The sequence below is a fragment of the Cimex lectularius genome, unplaced genomic scaffold (genome assembly GCF_000648675.2).
Source record: "Cimex lectularius strain Harlan isolate CLEC.00 unplaced genomic scaffold, Clec_2.1 scaffold10, whole genome shotgun sequence".
Classification (NCBI taxonomy): domain Eukaryota; kingdom Metazoa; phylum Arthropoda; class Insecta; order Hemiptera; family Cimicidae; genus Cimex; species Cimex lectularius.
The window spans coordinates 28,102-47,532 of NW_019392665.1; the positions used below are offsets into that span (position 1 = coordinate 28,102).

Below are 19,431 nucleotides of genomic sequence, written 5' to 3' on the forward strand. Positions count from 1 at the left end.
GGAAATTTGTGGTCTGTACTGAGTTTCTTAGAAGTAGAGAGGTGTCCTCGTCAGGTCTGATCTTTCTTAGAAGTACAAAGAAGTTTTGACCAGGCCTGATCTTATTGAAAGCCCAGAGAAGTTCTGGTCAGGTATGATCTTCTTAGAAGTACAAAGAAATTATGGTCAGGTCTGACCTTGAACGTACAAAGGAGTTTTGGTCTGGTCTGATCTTGGAAGTACAGTGAAGTTCCTATTAGGAATGATATTCATAGAAGTACAGAGAAGTTGTAGACTGTTCTGAGTTTCTTAGAAGTAGAAAAGTGCTGCTCAGGACTGATCTTAAAAGTACTCACGAGTAACCAAGAAGAAAAAAGAAAGAAGCATATAAAATATCGTAAAATTCCTATTGAATAGTACTGCTCAGCTTCTCCTTACTGGTAGGGGGTGTTTTTATCCATCATATATTGCATTTTTTTTTTTACTTTTTGAAATTTGACTTCATATTTGATCATAACTTATTCTTTCATTCAGAACTGGAAGAATTTTTAACAAAATTAACATGAAACTAACAGTTTAAGGAGGCAAAAGTGGTTTGTTCATGCTTTTTTTAAAAATGTATTTTGGTATGTACATAGGTCAGGACGAATGCTTGTCTTGGAACGAAGGAAAGTACGTCTTCTTAAGGACGTACAAAATGAGATACAGACTCCAAACAAAAGAGTAATGGTAAATCATGATGAAATATGAGAGAAGCATAGAAAAAAGTTGTAAAACCCCTTTTGAGATTATACTGGTCATGATGGCATAAGTATATAAATTTGTTCAAAGGCAAAATAAAAAATATGGTAAAATTTTCCGATTTGAAATCCCATTTCGTAGGAAAGGAACATTGAACCCGAACGTTATTTGTTTTGATGTGTTCGCACCTTTTCAGACCGGTTTTTCGCATGAATCATTTCCACGTCTTTTGTTCCCGTTTCTTGGTAAATTATTTTTCGTGCCTGTGTCTCCGAAACATGTCCTGCAATTTCACCTCCCCCCCTTTTTTTCATCCTTACTCTGGGCCCAGTTTGGGATCGATGTGGGAGGCGGAATGGCATTATATCAACTCGAAAATCCAATTATGACCCGGCGTTGTTTAAGGACAGAATCACGCCCTCGGACAGAGAGGCGCCTTTTTGGGAAATGGACCGTGAAGGAGGAATCAAGCTCCTGGACGCACAACGCGTAATTATTAAGTGCCAAACTCAAAAATAAAACTAAAAAAAAATCTTCGTTCGTTCGTTCGTCCTGGGAGACCGAAACAAGTTAGACGTCATGACCTCGAATATACCGTATTAATTCGCCCCCTTGGGTTTCTCCCTTTTTTTCATATTTATCATCCCTCACTTGCAAAATATATGCAAAACGGGGTGGTGACTTTGCTCCTTCTTCCCTCTCTTCGAGTAATCCTTGCAGAGTGCATCCCCTGAAATATAAATAAACCCATTAGGGACAACACTTCGTCCTGGCGAGGTCGGCCGACCCACAAATCCGAAAGAGAGTGGAGAGGGAGGGAGAAGAAAAAAATTAAAAGCGCCCTTCTAAACCTAAGCGGATAAGGCGGTAGAGCTTTCGTAATGCCGGGGATTGTCGCGTCGTATGAAATAAAAAAACATCCTCAGGATAAGAAAAAGGAGAAAAAAGTCCCTCGTCCGCAGGAATTCGGGTACGGGACCCGCGTCGTTCTGACTTGCCTACAAGAACCTGTCGAAACCGCGTCAAAATCCAGGCCAGCCCCTCAGTTGGGACATGGAAGGAATACATAAAAAATTGACACTTCGATCAAGACTGTCTTTCGGGACGGGAAGTCTTCAACGTATTAAACGATTTCTTAAAACTTATTCATCGAGCAGAATCGAGACTTGCGATACCGATGAATTAAAGAATCGAATCTAGTGATCTCTCAAATGGGATTAATTAAAGAATAGAAGATGATCTGAAATTCGTCCACTCCCCACTGAGTAAAGAATCGAATCATGTGATGCCAAAGAATTAAAGAACCATATGTAATGATTACTCAAATGTGATCAATTAAAGAATAGAATCTGATTCGGTCACAACCCATCGAGTAGAGAATCGAGTCTTGTGATACAGAATTAAAGAATCGTATCAAATGATTCGTCAAATGGGATCAATTAAAGAATAAAATATGTGATTCCTTCCCTGCCTACTAATTACAAAATAGGGACTTATGATACCAAAGAAATAAAGAATCAGATCTAGTGATTTCTCAAATGGGATCAATTAAAGAATAAAATCTCTGATTCGTTCACTCACTGAGTGGAGTATGGAGTCTTATGATACCAAAGAATTAAAGAATCATATCAAATGATTCGTCAAACGGGTTAAAGAATAAAATCTGTAATTCGCTCATTGCCCACTAATTAGAGAATCGAGTCTTTGGATCTTCCCCCAATTAGAGAATCAGCCCTTAGGGGTCCCAGGAAATCTCCTTTTATAAAATTAAAACTTTTAATTATTCAGAAATCGTGAGATGCGGTCTGGTGTGATGTAGGTTTCAGAAAAACATTTTCTTTATCGTGCCAACGTTTCGATCTTTATTGAGATCATCTTCAGGGCTCAAAGTGTTTGTCTTCTGTGTAATTGTGCCATTCTTGCGTGTCGTGTTGAAAGTCTTTATCGTGCCACGACGCGCAAGAATGGCACAATTACACAGAAGACAAACACTTTGAGCCCTGAAGATGATCTCAATAAAGATCGAAACATTGGCACGATAAAGAAAATGTTTTTCTGAAACCTACATCACACCAGACCGCATCTCACGATTTCTGAATAATTATCGATTAACGGTCACTAATCATCACAGATTAAATCTTGTGATCTCCGGAAGTGACCAAGTAGAAAGTGAAGTCTTGCGATAAAGTGCACAGAAATTTCAAGACAATTCTTTGAATTGGTAATAATCACATGGCTCGTTCCTCTAATCGGGTGATGACATGTCTAAATATGATCCTTTACTTTATGAGATGACAGTTTGATATCAATGCTGACACAGTCCGCCCATCTACGATTCAGATGATTAACTAACTAGCTCTTGAGCCGTGGTTAACGTCCCGATCAACAAAATCAAAAGCCTTCACGGGAACGTTCTTCTTCCCCCTCGGGGATTTTTCAAAGTAGGATAATCCCTCGGTGGAGGAGCAGGTAGAAGAAGGAAAAAAGGAGAAGACATCAACAAAAAAGCTGTTTATCTTTCTTCTTCCTGTTTTAAGGTTTTATTTACCCCGCCTACTAATTCACCGGGGCGGAAGATTGATGTATAATTTAATTAGAGTTTTATTGTGCCTCGCCTACCTGTTGGCCCGGTCTGTGTGCAAAAGCGAACCTCCGGGCGACATCTGGCTACGCCCCGGCACAAAGCCCGTTTTCCCCATTTTATGTTTTATACGCGAGGCGATAATTTTTTTATTATATTTTATTCGTTATTGCTTTAAATAGCTGGAGGATCCTTGCCGGTCGGAGATAAGAAAATAACGCCGCGAGAAAAGCGGGCTGGAAAATTTTAACGGCTTGTTTGATGGTTTTGTACCGGCGGGTCATAAAATAATACAAAATATTTTTTAAAACAATTGAATATTTCATCGGTCCTGGTTCAATTTTAGATAAGTTGCCCGCATAATCCACCGCTTTTTTCGAAACCGATGATAAATTCGATGTGCGTTCGAAAAAGAGAATAGTAACATGAAAGTCTTCCTTTAAAACAAAATAAAATAAATAAAAAAATTAAATAAATAAATGATACATTAAATCTCCTCTAAATTAGAGATTAGAAATTTTTATCCCACCAGAGCCTCTAATCAAAGGCTCCAGATTCGGTGATTCAATTAATTAGAGAAGCGAGTCGTCTTATCCCACATAACTAGAGAATCAAGTCTTGTGGTTCAGTCCAATAAAGACCTAAGTCTAGCTATTCCATCATTGTTCTAAGTTGGATATCAAGTCTTTTGATTGAATCCAATTAGAGAATCATGTCTTGTGATTCAGTCTACTTAAAGAATCAGATCGTCTAATCCAACCGAATTAGAGGATTCAAGTCTTGCAATCCCTAACTAGTAGAGAAATAAGTTTTGTGATCATCAACCAAGTAGTGAATCAAGTCGTTTGTTTGTACCTGATTAGAGAATCAAGCCCAGTGATCCCTACCAAGTGGAGAATCAATTCTTCCGGTCCCACCCAATTAGAGAATCTAATCTTGCTGTCCCACCACAGTCTGTAAGCAGGGAATCAAGTCGTTTGTTTTAATTCAATTAGAGAATCGAGTCTTGCGATTCGGCAAATTAAAGAATCAAATCGACTAAGCCCACCAAATTAGAGTATCAACTCTTGTGTTTCAGTCCATTTCATGAAACATATCATTTTATCCCACCAAATTAGAGAATCGAGTTTTATTTTTGTCTCACCCACAAGGAAGCGAGTCTTCCGGTCACACCCAACTGTAGAATCAAAACTTATGAACCCTACAATTCACTAACTAGAGAATTAAGTTCTCTAATCATCAGCGAATTAGAGAATGAAGTCTTTGATACAAGCCAAGCAGAGATCAGATCTTCTAAACCCACCCAATCAATTCTTGTGATCCCTACAAACCATCCTCAAATCGTTTAAGCCCTATCCAATTAGAGAATCAAGTCTGGTGATTCAGTCCGATTAAAAAATCAAGTATTGCTATCCAATAGGAGTTTCTAAGCTGGTCTTTTGATTGAATCCAATAAAGAATCAAGTCTTGTGATTCAGTCTATTTAAAGAATCAAATCGTCTAAACCTGCCCAAATAAAGAATAGCCTCTTTAAATCAGTCAATTAAAGAATTAGAGAATCGAGTTTGGGTTTTTTTTGTCCCACACAAGTAAAGAAACGAGTCTCCGGTCACACCCAACTATACGATCAAAACTTATGATCCCTACAATTCACTAAGTAGAGAATCAAGTCCTGTAATCATCAGCGAATTAGAGAATCAAATCTTTGATACCTTTCAAGTAGAGATCAAATTTTTAATCCCACCCAGTAGAGAATCAATTCTTGCTATCCCTCCAGAATCTGTAAGCAGGGAATCAAGTCGTTTGTTTTAAACCAATTAGAGAATCGAGTCTTGTGATTCAGTTCAATTAAACAATCAAATCGCCTAATCCCACCCAATTAGAGAATCGACATTTTTTTTGTCCCACCCAAGTAGAGAAGCGAGTCTTCCGGTCACACCCAACTATAGGATCAAATCTTGTGGAATATTTTTTAAAAATCTTTTAATAAAGATTGAACAACACACTCCACCATTTGTCATTTTTACAAATCTTGGTGTCCCTACAATTCACTAACTAGAGAATCAAGTTCTGTGATCATCACGCAATTACAGAATCAAATCTTGTGATACGTGCTATGTGGTGATCAAATCTTCTAATTCCACCCAAGTAAATCAAATCATGTGATCCTTACAATTTACTACGCATTTAGAAAATCAAGTCTTGCTATCCCACCAGAGTCTATAAGCAGGGAACCAAGTCGTCTGTTGTAATCCGAGTAGAGAATAATTCTTGTGATTTAATCCAACTAAAGAATCAACTCGTCTAGGTCCATCCAATTAGAGAATCGATATGCTTTGGTCCCACTCCAATACAGAAAGGAGTCTTCATGTCGCACCAAAGTATAGAATCAAATCTTGTGATCCCTTCAATTCACTAACTAGAGAATCAAGTTCTGTGATCATCACCCAATTAGAGAATCAAGTCTTGTGATACCTCACGCAGAGAACAAATCTTACAGTCCTCCCCCCCAAGCAAAGAATCAATCTTATGATCCCTACAATTACAAGGAGGGATTTTAGAGAATCAAGCCTTGATATACTTACTCTAAGCAATACTCAAGCCTCTCTGTTGGCAATCCAGTGTAGAGAATCAAGTCTTACCATCTGAATGTCGCGAAACAAAGCCGAAATTGAGGCAAATGGCTAAACATTTATCATTCAAATGCGTGTGTGGAAGAAAAAGGAATCCGTCTGTAGATCCTTTTTGATTGTCGGGTTTATAAGGATAATTAGTAACAAGTCGTGATTTGGGTTACCATAGAAGTCCTGGTTTTATCTACAACTGCTGAATAATCAGACGGCCCATTTTTTCCACTCTTGCATCAACATCGAATTGTTTGGATCGTACGCCCATTTAATCTCGAAGTGTTTTGATGATCGAGCCGGGACAGACTAAACGGGGAGCTTTTCGTCTCCAAAACAGGATCGAAAGGATTCGGAAACCCGTGTCGAAACGATCGCGTGAGACTGTGTGAAAGGTGAAAATTTTAATTTTTCTAATCGACCCTCCCCGTTTTATATTTCACTTCCCCGACGGCGATAAATCCAAATGGAACACATGCGACGCACACATGCGCCTCCTTTATTTTTTTTTTAAACATGGACCTTCTTTTTTCCTTGTGTCTTCGTTTTTCGTCCTATTTCATCTACGTAATTGGCTCATTCTTATGATAATTTCAACGGCAAGGATGAGAAGCGCGTTAACGAACCGGCGTTTCAATTTTTGGCACGTCCTCCGGCCGATTTCCGCGTCGACAAGAAAAGAAAAAAACCACGATCATATGGGGTCAATTAATGATTTAACCCTTCCCGGTCTAGCAGGTGGCTTTCACAAGGCGTGGGGTGCCGGTTGAGCAAGAGGTGTGATTTAAAACGCCCCCTCCGGCTTTTGAACCGTTTTTTCTTATTACCCCTCTGAGGAGCCGGTCATTTTCGAACCCGATTCGCACCCTAGCTCAGAATAGGATTTTCATCCCGGGTCGGTTGCATTTGGGCGGGGTCCAACCCTTCCGAATGCCACGAATGCCATCGCCTATAGGTGCTTTCAATCACCCAGGAACCCTGTCATCCTAAACAAAACAAGACAAAACAACAACAACAAAAATCCTGTCAAATCGAAGTCGATATATCGGAATATAATATTTATTTGTTACTGCTGTAGTTGTATGTCTTTAACGAGCTCGTTCCGCCTGTTGCAAATCAGTAATATTTGGCCGTGATCCAGGGGAGTTTTCCTTTTATACGACACGAAGCTCTGCGACCCACGGACTCTACAATTTCAATCAACATAAGGTCTAGTGATCCCCCAATTAGAAAATGAAGTCTTATGATACCACAGGATTAAAGAATCGAGTCGAGTATTTCACAGACAATTAATAAAGGAAATCGGAGATTCGCCAACTCCACCTTAGAGAATCAAGTCATCTTATCAAGACACTCACGCCCTTGAATCTATCAAAGAGAATATCTTTTACCGTCCAACTAGAGAAAGTATTCTTATGATCCCACCCAAATTGGAGTGTCAAGTTATCTGATCAACCCAAGCAGACACTCGCTTCCCTTGAACACCCATTTAGAAGATTAAGTCTTGTGAAACCACAGAATTAAAAAATCAAGTTGAGTATTTCGTAGATTGGTCCACCGCGAGGCAATTAGAGAATCATGTTTTCTTATCATTTCTTATCAAATAATCTGACCAACCCCAAGTAGAAAATATTGTCCTTGGATACATCAAAATAGAGAATCAAGTCCTCTGATTCTCTCCAAGATTATCACGGTCTTGTATCCTCCCAATTAGAGAATGAATTCTTATGATACCACCACAATTTCGAGAATCAGGTCTAATCAGCCAAGTCCTTGGATCCACCCAAATATTGAATTCCTTTTATTCAGTCCTATTAGGGAATATATGTTCTACAATCCCGCCAAATTAGAGAATCACGTTCTTGGATCCTCCCATGTAGAAAATTGTCTTGCGATACTACAGAATTAAAAAATCGAGTCTGGTGATTCATTCTCCCGCCAATTAAATAACCGGACTTGGGTCCAACAGAATCAAAATATAAAGCCTAATGATTCTCTAATCGAATCAATGAAAGAATAAAATCTGGGAAACGTTCACTGCCATCTAATTAGAGAATCGAGTCTTGTGATATCACCCAAGGTAAGAATGGACTCTATTTTTCGTTCATTCCACCAATTAGAGAATCGGGTCTTATACCACCTGGTAGGAATAGAGTCTTGTGTACTCAAGCAAATAGAGAAACACCTCGCCCGATTGGAGAATTGAGTCTTGTGATAAACTACAAAATTAATGAATCTAGTCTTGTGATCCCACAGAATTAGAGAATCAGGCGTTGTGAGCTAACTCAATTAGAGTATCAAGCTTTGAGAACACCCGATTAGAGAGTCGAGTCTTGTAGTACCATTAAAGTTAAGAATCGTAGAACCAAAGGATCAAGTATAGTGATTCGTCAAATGGGATCAATTAAAGAATAAAATAATCCTAGATTTTATTCTCACTCCCATTAGAGAATCATTTCTTTAGATACACCCAAGTAGAGAATCAAGTCATAACCTCAGCATAGCTATTAAAAACTCTTTTACTTACTTTTTATCGCCGTTGTGAATTGATATAGGTTTTTTCAGTTTTATTGGTCTTTAATGGATTGGTCATGGCTGATGGAGGTCGAACCGTTGTCGTCTAAACCATCCGTGTCGTCGATAGACCGATCCACGTTTCCTAGTAAGTCGGAGCCTGTTTTACGATGCAAATCCTTAATTTTCGGGCCGCCTACTTAAAAAGTGCGAGACCGGATGATGAATAGTTCGTCTGACGATTATAAACGGGCTTCTTACAGCATCATTTAAATGCCGAGATTGAAATTATAGTGTTCGGGATGAAGACCCCGGGCTTGGGAGACAACGATGCTTAAAATAAATTAATCGACTTCGTCCTCGGGCGTACGTCCGACGCGTCCACGCGATCCTCGACGGTCATGCGATGTTTGCTTTACAAATTTGTTCCTTTTTCGGCGATGGTTTTACAAAACTAGTCCAAAGCCTACGATCATCCGTCAGCCGCCTTTTGGGCCCGATTTGCATTTCGTCCTTGGCCGGTGAGTCATAGCCGTTATTAATTGGGCTTCGGAATAGCACGGCCTGGCCGTTCCGTTCCATATTTGGAACCTCTGAGGTAATTGTTGAACCATCGCGGGTGGGACGAGGGATTTCGAAACGGAAAGCGATTCGTTCCGCCGTTCTGTCACTGGTGATCGGCATTCCCGGTGGACCGGTGTTTACGCCAAAACGAAATACAAAAACGACGACGCCCGCGTAAACTACTAAACACCGCCGAACCGCTCTCGAGGAATACTAATATTTGAGCGAACAATCGACGCTCTCACAAAATGCGACACGCTCCCTGAATTGAAAAACAGTCGGACTCACAACTCCGCCAAAATATCCCAATGACAAATATAATTCCACTCGAAGGTGTAGATGGGCCGTTGGATAACTTAATAGACAATGTACGGGCGATATATGGGCTGATAGTTGGATACGGATAGTAGACTGCCATTTGACAACGGATGGTCACATTACTTTTATTGGTCGCAACGGAGAAAAAAAAGTCGGTTACTAGATTGAGTCCTCGATGCCACTATAGATGAACATTAGAACGTATGTTTCGACAGTTGGAAATAAACCGTCGCTAGCTAGTTGGAATAATTCCCACAAAGTTCAATATGGATGTTCCTACGTTGGAAACGGCCGGCCTCAAGTTGAACTATTGGCCTCCAAAGTTTGAAATTGAGGGTATTAGTAAGAACACTGCAATCAAAGTTAAAACTGGACAGTCGCCAGTTGGAACATTGTCTCTCGCAGTTGGAAATGGACGGTCCCAACTTGGGAGTGACGGTCTTTAGTTGGAATATTGCCCCCCCCCAATTGATTGAAAAGGACAATCGCTAGTTGGAATAATGGCACCAAAAGTTGGAAATAAACGGTTGCTGTTCAGAATATTTTCAGTCAAATTTAGATATGGACGAACTTTGTTGTAAATAGATGATAATAGTTGGAATATTGGCCCCAAAAGTTGGAAATGGACAGTCTCTAGCTAGTTACAATATTTCTCTCAAAATTAGGTTACGTACGTTTGAAATGGATATCCCATGTTAGAGCGACGGTCTCAAATTGGTCTAATTGTCCCCAAAGTTGGAAATGTACCGTCGCTAGTTGGTAGTAAATACTCATTCCCAAAAATGGATATGGACAGTTCTAAGTTGAAAATGAATGTCAAGAATTAGAATACTTTCCCGATGGTTGGAAATGGACGGTTCAAAGTTGGATATGGATGATCTTTAGTTGAAAATGGACGGTCACAAGTTGGAATACTTCCCTCCCCCCAAAAAAGTGGAAATGGGCCGTCTCTTGATGGAATGCTTGTAAAAATGGATATGAACAGACCTAATTTGAAAATGAATGTCTTTTTGATGGATACTTGCTCGACACTTCGAAATGGACGGTCTTAAATTGGTATACTGGCCCCGAAAGTTGTAAATGGACCGTCGCTAGTTGGAATGCTTCTTCCAAAAAATGGATAGATGGTCTTTTCTAGGCTACTTTCTCGATAGTTGGAAATGGACGGTCTCTTGTTAGAACATTGGCCCTCCACAGTTGGAATTCGACGATTTCAAGTTCTAATAATTAAGTTGTTTTGTGAGTCGAGAAATGACGTTGAAACACGTGCTCAAACAGTTGGAAACGTACGTTTGCTATATCAGCGCGTTTTCTATAGAACACCATCATCCAACATCATTCCCATCCGTTGTGTCATAGTTAATCGGTTTACTCTTCCAACTTGACCAATTATGATGGGAATTTTTATAAATAATTAATCGGGACGTGTCCCTTTAATATTGGCCAGGTTTTCGGAGGAAGAACAGGTTCCTCATTCTGAGAGAAGCGAGCCGTTTTTTGTGTTTTTTTCCCCAACCCAAACCTGCCGTCCAAGGTGGATCAGGACAGCGTTAATTGAACCCTTTAATGTTTTATCGTTTTAGAATTTTACGACGCCCCCCGTCACGCCTCGCGTTAATATTTATCGCGTTATCGAGCGCGGATCCTCCCCCGCCCCCGGGCGCCTTCGGTGTCCTCGCACATTGGATTGACAGGATCTCGTAAACGGCTAGATTTTGGACGTAAGAGGGCCCGGATGTCGAGGGGGTTAACATTGATTCAATTCCCATCCTGGTAATGGCGAGCGGGAAATATGTCGTCGTCGGTGGGGGAGAGAAATTCCGCCCTCGGGGCTTCCGACGCCCGCGAGTGGAGAAAAAATCCAACCCTACAACCTTAAAACCCAGGATTATCTCTTATCCGGAATTGGCTAATTCCGAAAAGCGAAACCCGGCCACCCCCAGTCTTAAATGAGGACTTATTTACAACACAGGAATAAAACGGGCTTTTTTTTCAACAAGATTTTAACGGCTCAATGATAAACTTGAGTGTTTCGCTGTCCGGATTGGAGCATTGCCTTTTATAGTTCGAAATGGACGGTCGCAGGTTCGACACTTGCTGCCTAAAGTTGGATGTAGTCTGGCCCAAGTTGGATAGGACGGGCAGTTGGCTCTTACGGTTAAAAATGGACGGTCACTAGTTGTAATTAGATGGTCCCAAGTTGGGAGTGGACGGTCTTAGTTGGACCCCATACTGGCAACGGACAATCGCTAGATGGAATACTTGCCTTCAAAGTTAAAAATGTATGGTCGCTAGTTGTAACATTTCAACAGTTGGAAATGGAAGAACATTAGCAGGGATACTTCCTTTGATATTTGGAAATGGATGGTCTTTAGTTTTAGTATATGCTCCGTCATTTGGAAATGGATAGTCTCTAATTGGAACATTGGCTCTCACGATTAGAAACGGAGGTTTTTAGTTGGAATGCTTCTTCCAAAAATGGATATGTGCGGTCCTAAGTTTAATATGGAAGTTCTTTAGTTAGAATACTTGCTCTGACAGTTGAAAATGGATGGTCCCAAGTGGACGGTTGGAACAGTGCCCCCCGTACTATTGGCAACAGGCAATCCTAGTTGGAATACTTGCCTCTAAAGTTACAAATGAATGGTGTCTAGTTGGAATATTTCAACAATTGGGAATGGAAGATCATTAGTTCGATTACTTTATTTGATATTTGGAAATGGGCAGTCGCCAGCTGGAAATGGACGGTCGCAAGTTCGTTCAATTGCTGCCTAAAGTTGGATGTAGACTGGCCCAAGTTGGATAGGACAGGCAGTTGTAAACAGACAGTCGCTAGTTGTAATATTTCAACAGTTGGAAATGGATGATCATTAGTAGGGATACTTCCTTTGATATTTCGAAATGAATGGCCTTTAGTTTTAGCATTTGCTCCGACATTTGGAAATGGACGGCCTCAAGTTTGTACATTTACTGCCTAAATTTGGATGTAGACTATCATCCCATGTTGGAAAGGAAAGACAGTTGGAATATTTATTGGCTCTTGCACTCGAAAATGGAAGGCCATCGTGAATGGATAGTCTCAAGTTGGTGAGTGGACGGTCTTTAATTGGACATCTGATGGAAACATCTGATAGGTGGAAATTGACGGTCCTAACTTGGAAAAATGGAGGTTCTTAATTGGAGTAATTTCACGACAGTTGGAAATGGACTGTCGCTCGTTTGAACATTGCCCCCACAGTTGGTCGGTCCCAAGTTGGAACATTGGCTACCACGTTAGTAAATATTTCGTCCAAAGTCGAGATACTTTCAAGACAGTTAAAAACGGACAGTCGCTCGTTTGAACATCGCCACTCAAGTTGGAAATGGACATCTCAAGTTGGAATACTTGCCCCCTAAATTTGGAAATAGACGGTCCCAAGTTGGAACATTGTTTTCCACGTTAGTAAATAGTTCGTCCACAGTTGGAATACTTTCACGACAGTTGGAAATAGACGGCCGATAGTTTGAACATTGGCCCCACGGTTGGAAATAGACAGACTCAAGTTGGAATACTTTCACGACAGTTGGAAATAGATTGCCGATTATTGTAATACTTGCCCCCAAAAGTTGGATAACGAGCGGTCTCTTGTTGAAACCCGGCCTCCTCGCAGCCAGTAAACCGTCTTAAAAGAGGGCTTAATTATAACACAGGGATAAAACGGGCTTTATTTCAGATTTTAACGGCTCGGCGGGTACGTCAGTGATTAAATATAAACTTGACCGTATCGCTTGTCCGGATCGGTTTCAACGTGTTTGGCAGCCGTCCCCCTTGGCAAAAATCACGATTTATTGACTCAGACGGTGTAACGATTGTATATACGACTGATAAACATCCGAAGATGGATTGAGGATGCCGGGCTAGGGTTTCTGTATATATATATATATATATATATAAAACAGAAGAAAACGTCCACGCGCTTAATCCCCAAGTCGCGGGCCATCCTTCATTCTCCGTTTAATTGACCTCCGGGGCGGAAAGTTTTATTATTTTGATTAATCTTCAAACGAGGAGGGAAAAGGGTTGCAAACTGGGTCGGGACGATAAAAACGGATTCTTTATTTTCAACGAGGCTGCGATGAACGTCCCAACGTGCGTGAGGTCCTGGGTTGGAGGGGAAAACGCACGTGTAGAACATCTTTAGTAATTAGTAGTTAGCAGTTAGTAGAGGACAAAAGGACGGTTCAAAGTCCCATTGTTTGGCATAAGGAGTGGGAAAAAAGGCCCACGGAACTTGATGGCGAAAACCGCTCCTCAGTTCTACGTCAAGTCCCGTTAAGCCGGTAAAGTCGTGACCATATTCGTTTGGGGGGAAGGGCGTTTTACGATTCAAGTCCATGGCCGTGGGTCTATTTATAAAAGACGGTTTTTGATTAATACGTCTGATCGTTCGTTCGATCTGGATGAGGGGAGACAAATACTTGTCCTGTTTTAATGTCCTCAGACCTCGATGAATATTCAACGCGCGTTTACCGGCTTTGTGTTACATTTTATAACTAGACGGTGGGGGGAGGCATGGTTTCCTCGCGATTCCACCGACCAACAATCAAAAAACCAATATTGAAAACATTTCGGATCATTCGAACCCGACTTCAATCCTCAAACTCCTGTTACAACGGATTCCGGGATAAGTCTGTACTTTGAACAAAACAGTATCGTTCACCGAGTAAATCGTTCACTAACTGGACTAGTAAGTGAATCTTTCACTGAAACGACGTTGAATGTAATAACTGTTCACTTGTTGAAGTAGGTATTGAATCGTACAGAAACGGTGAACTGTTCACTAACTGAACTAATTATGGATTTCAGTGATATAATGAGTGAGTTGAATCGGTTAATCACTAAACTGGTTAATGAATCGGTCAATGACATGGAGCTAGTGAACTATACGCGTATTGTACTAGTTAAAGACTAGTTATAGTTCAGTAACATTGAGCTAATGAACTGTTCACTAAATGAACTACTTATTGAGTCGTTCAATGACATTGAGTGAGTGAACTGTTCTGAATTGAACTAGATATTGAATCGTTTAGTAAAATTGAGTGAGAGAATTGTTCGGTATTGAACTAGTTATTAAATTGTTCAGTCACTTTAAGCGCAACAATTGTTTAATCCCTAGACTAATTAATGAATCGTTCATTGGCATTGAGTGAGAGAACTGTTTTGCATTGAACTAGTTATTGAATCGTTCAATGACATTGAGTGAGTGAATTGTTTTGTATTGAACTAGTTATTGAAACAACTAATAATGATTTTTGAAACTGAGTGAATTCTTCAGTCACTAAACTGATTAAGAAATCGTTCAGTAACAGAGAACTAGGGAACTGTCCAATAACTGAACTAGTGATTGAATCGTTCAGTGATATTAAGCGTGTGAATTGTTCAATCACTAAACTAGTTAATGAATCTTTCAATGACATTGAGCTAATAATGAACTGTTCACTAACTGAACTAGTTATTGAATCGTTCAAAACATTGAGCGAGAGAACTGTTCTGTATTGAACTAGTTATTGAATCGTCCAGTCACTTTAAGCGTGTCAATTGTTTAATCACTAGACTAATTAATGAATCGTTCATTGAAGTTGAGTAAGTGAACTGTTTTGCATTGAACTAGTTATTGAATCGTTCAGTAACATTGAGCTAGTGAACTGTTCACTAACTGAACTAGTTATTGAATATTTCAGTGATATTGAGCGAGTGAATCAATCAGTCACTGGAATGGTTAATGAATCATTCAGGCAAATCAAGTGAGCGAACTATTAGTGGTTCAGCACTGTCTCGTGAATGATTCAGTGGCGTTGAGTGGGTGAATCGTTCCCGAATGAACTAGTTACCAAATAATCGTGAATCTCCGGCACATACTGCCATCTTGATACGTTCTGACAAACCGAGGGTTCGGATTTGAAATCGAAATTTCGTACGTGCCTTTGGCTAAGAATAAGCCACGTCAAAACTACGACACTGGTCTTCACTTTATAGATTTTGAAGGTTATAAGAGGGGAGAGAAATAAACGAATGCTCCCTCACGGATAAATTAGTTTGGAGCGCCCGTGTTAATTGTAATTGTAGCCTTTCGGGTTAAAAGAACACTTACAGGGTTCCCCCGGGGTTATCTCACCTTACCGGACCACTCGGGCCCATTAGCGGTTTCTCGTGTCTCGGATTGGTTTCGAGCTTTTGGCTTTTTTTGCTTTTCCATCACGCCTCCCTTATACCGAATGTGCGCCGTCATTATAATTGTAGGGATTGAGTACGGTTAATGTCAACACGGTGAAGACGAGCGGACCCCCAGGGCGTATATCATAGGATCTTCTCTCGATCAGTAAAAATAAAGAGCGAGTCATACCAGTACCTATGAGGTCGTTTATCGTTGGCCAATGTGTTTTTTAGGTTCTTCTTCTTCAGAACAACAGCTCGTACCGTCTGGTATATAGCGGGCTCAAGCGGACCCACCCAACTGTTTCATGTCATCCCAATCAGATTCAATCAAAAGCTTGGATTTCTTCAAAAGGAAAAGAAAAGTTTTCCTCGACAGACCGGCTAGTTTTTTTAAATTATTGATTTTTCAACAGACCAAACGGACCTAATTGAATATAGCGAGATGAAGCGACCCACCCAGTTGTCTCGTGGCATCCCAGTCAGATTGTAAAACCTTATCTGTTCAGTTTTCCATAACAGAACATTGTGCTTCTTTTTTTTTTCAACCAACAAATAGGACGTTATCGAATATAGCGAGAACAAGCGGACCCACCCAACTGTCTCATGTCAACCTAGTCAAATTCCAAAAGCTTATCTGCCCAGTTTTCCATGACAGATCGGAGAGTTTTTAAATTCTTCTTTTTTCATCTGACCAAACGGACCTAATTGAATATAGCGAGATGAAGCGGACCCACCCAGTTGTCTCGTGGCATCCCAGTCGGATTCTAAAAGCTTGTCTGCCCAGTTTTCCAGCCAGACTGGTTTTTTTTTAAATTCTTCTTTGTTCAACGGACCGAACAGACCTTATGGTATATAGAGAGGACAAGCGGACCCACTCTTCTCTTCTTTGTCATACTCAAGTCTCGTAATCTTTAACTGCTCCCGTACTTCCTCGATTGTCCGTTATCGCCTGTCGCGGATCTCCGTGTTGATTCTGTTTTAAATTACAACCCCCCCTGTCGGGGCTTATCTCTTTATACGATATCCTTTCTCAAACTGAGAAGAGCCGAGAGAAAATAACACACCACGCGGTTCAGCTTAGACTTCCGGTCCTTTATTCCCTTGTTTTCTCATTCCAACGTCGTCCCCTGGTCCTTTTGTACAAATCGGCGAATGTGAACGGAATTAATTCACCGAGTGATTCACACCGGTTTGCCAAATATATTCGGGACCTTTGGTGAGAGAAAGAGAAGGAGAGAGTAAGTGATATCGGAGGTTCTGTTTTGTCTCCGCTGTCAAAAAGCACCCGATACGGTACTCGCTCAAATCTAAATGACTCATTGTAAACAAACTAAGCGTTTCGACTCTATTTAAGCCCTTGGGTGTTATGACGGTCGAAAGAGAAAAAGTCTTTAAAAAAAGTAAACAAGACAAATATCAATCGGGTGATTTTATCCGGCTTATCTCATCGGCCGTAAAACGTGACTTGGCCGGTTCGTTTTCACACTTTTCGTTACAAAATCGAAACATGCCAAACCGGTCCTCTCGGAGGAAGGAGTCTTCCTCAACGTTGAAAGATCTAGATGTCTATTTTTCAACCCCGAGGGATCAGTGACCGCTGCCTGGATCGTCAAAGCAAACATTTAGATCCGAATAAGTCATAGAAAGGTCTTATCGATCACATTAATATAATCGACTCTCAGTTCTGACTTACTGAATCGGTTCTCATATCTGACTGATTTGACTCTCAGAACCTCAGATCTGACTGACCGATTTGACTCTTTGGTCTGACTGATTGATTCGACTCTTGGGTTTGACTGATTTGACTTTCAGAGCCTCAGATCTGACTGACTAATTCGACTCTCGGAGCTGTGTAAATGAGCCGAACTTAGATCTGAGCGAGTCAACTCTCACATTTGACTGAACCAACACCAGATCTACCTGAGCCGATTATCAGATATGACTGACTAACAGAGTCTACTCTCGGATTTGATTAAATTGGCTCTCAGATTTAACCTACCAAAATGTCTTTTCGATACTCGCAACATACCAAACCGGTCGTCTTCCTCAGGGATGAAAGGTTTTAAAAGGCTCGTACAGTTTAGATTCCAATAAACCTTCTTTTTGTGTATATTATTATTCCAGCCCGCTCTTTTTCACCCCCGAGGGGCCGGTGACCGCTGCCTGAATCGTAAACAGAAGGGGGAGCAACAGGTTGGAGCCCATTGTGGAGGCCAAAAAGGCCAGGCCGTAGTAAAACCCGATAAGGAATCCGGTCGAAGGACCCGATGTCGCGTTTCATTGCGACTTTGACCGCCTGAACCGGTACAACGATAGGCCAGACGGGTATGACCGTACGCCTGGACAAATTACTTGTGGCCTTCCCCTCCTCCCCGGATCGACTTGCATCCCGCGGGAGCCGTTTTGACCCGATGGCCGACAATGCTATCGGCTCGATCTTGTCGATCTTTCTGATAATTCGCCCATCAGACCCAATTGGTTTCTGATGGGGACGGTCCCGAAGGGGTTAGAAATTTTATAATAAAAAAGTCGAGAAAACGTCTCAATCCCACCATGAAAACGCAAATAAAAAATTTCTTTATAACAATTTAACCATTTTAACTCTCATTAATTCTTTCTCTGATTATTGATTATTGATAGGGATCGATCAGAGAGTAAAACGACACTTAGCATTTTTGAATCCGTTAAGGTTCACTTTTCGCCTAGTTCTTATTATCTGCATTCTTTATTGCGAAGTACTCCCCTAACCCTGCCTCGCTATTCCTTCTACATCGCGTTTTCTCTGTCTTCTAAGCCAAAATTAAATAAAATAAAAATTAATTTCCAATTATTGACTTTTTATTACTTTCTGACTGATATTTATTCAAATTATCTTGGGTTTTGAAAGTTTTTTATTTTATTTTAAAAGATGGATTCCTCGTCGGGAATAACAGGGTGTCGTCATTTGCGCTCCGCAATTTTACGACTTTATGACTCAGGGCCGTTTTGTATTCCAAAGGCTCATAAAGAAGTGAATTAAAACCCGTCGTTAATTGGCGTCTCGCGAAGGGCCGGGGCGAGGAGGAGGAGGAATAAAAAAGGACGTGATAAAGCGAAAAATGATGTCATTGCCTCTTAATTGGCCCCGGACGCTAATCGGAACCGGACCGTTTCGTATCAATATTTCCTTTTTAAATTCCCTACTTCCTTGTCCGTGAGTCTACCCCGACGGACGAACGATAAACGCCCATGGGTCCGTTTGGTCTCGCTGTTTACCTCGAAAATCTTCTTCCCTATATGAAAGAACGTTCAATAAAGAAAACCTGGCAAGTCTGAAAGTACCGCACGGCCTTTATGCAGAAGTGGCGCTTGGATCCCATATCGGTTTAGGAGAATGGCGTTAAATATCCATGGGTCCAACTCGCTGATTAACTTAATCGACTCTCGGGTTTAGCTGAAACAACTATCAGATCTGGCTGAATCGACTATCTCGATCTGATTGATTCGACTTTCAGAACAGACTGCCAAAATTGGCTCTCAGATCGGACCGATTTGACACTAAGATCTGACTGAGTCGACTCTCAGACCAGTTTGATTTGACTGTCCATCTGACTGAGTCGATTCTCAGATCTGATTGATTCGCCTCTCAGAACTGACTGGCTAAATTGGCTTTCAGATCTGACAGATGCGATTCTTTACTGACTGAATCGATCATGAGATTTGACAAACTGCTCTGACCAATTTGCTCTCATATTTGACTGATTTGACACTCAGAGCTGACTGACAGTTTCGACTCTCAGATCAGAGGGAATCTCTTCTCGGATCTAACTGAAACGATTGATGGGAATTGATTCCCAGGTCTGACCTTAGTGAAAACGAACAAGGAAGATAATTTTGCAAGGCTTACTCTATGGCACGGCGTTTAATCAGACCAT

General features: G+C 40.9%; 1 protein-coding gene across 7 annotated transcripts in view; it reads left to right on the top strand.

Annotated features, from left to right (window-relative positions):
* Positions 1–19,431, top strand: part of LOC106667332 (basement membrane-specific heparan sulfate proteoglycan core protein) — a 130,115-nt gene that overhangs the window by 7,806 nt on the left and 102,878 nt on the right. The window lies entirely within an intron of this gene.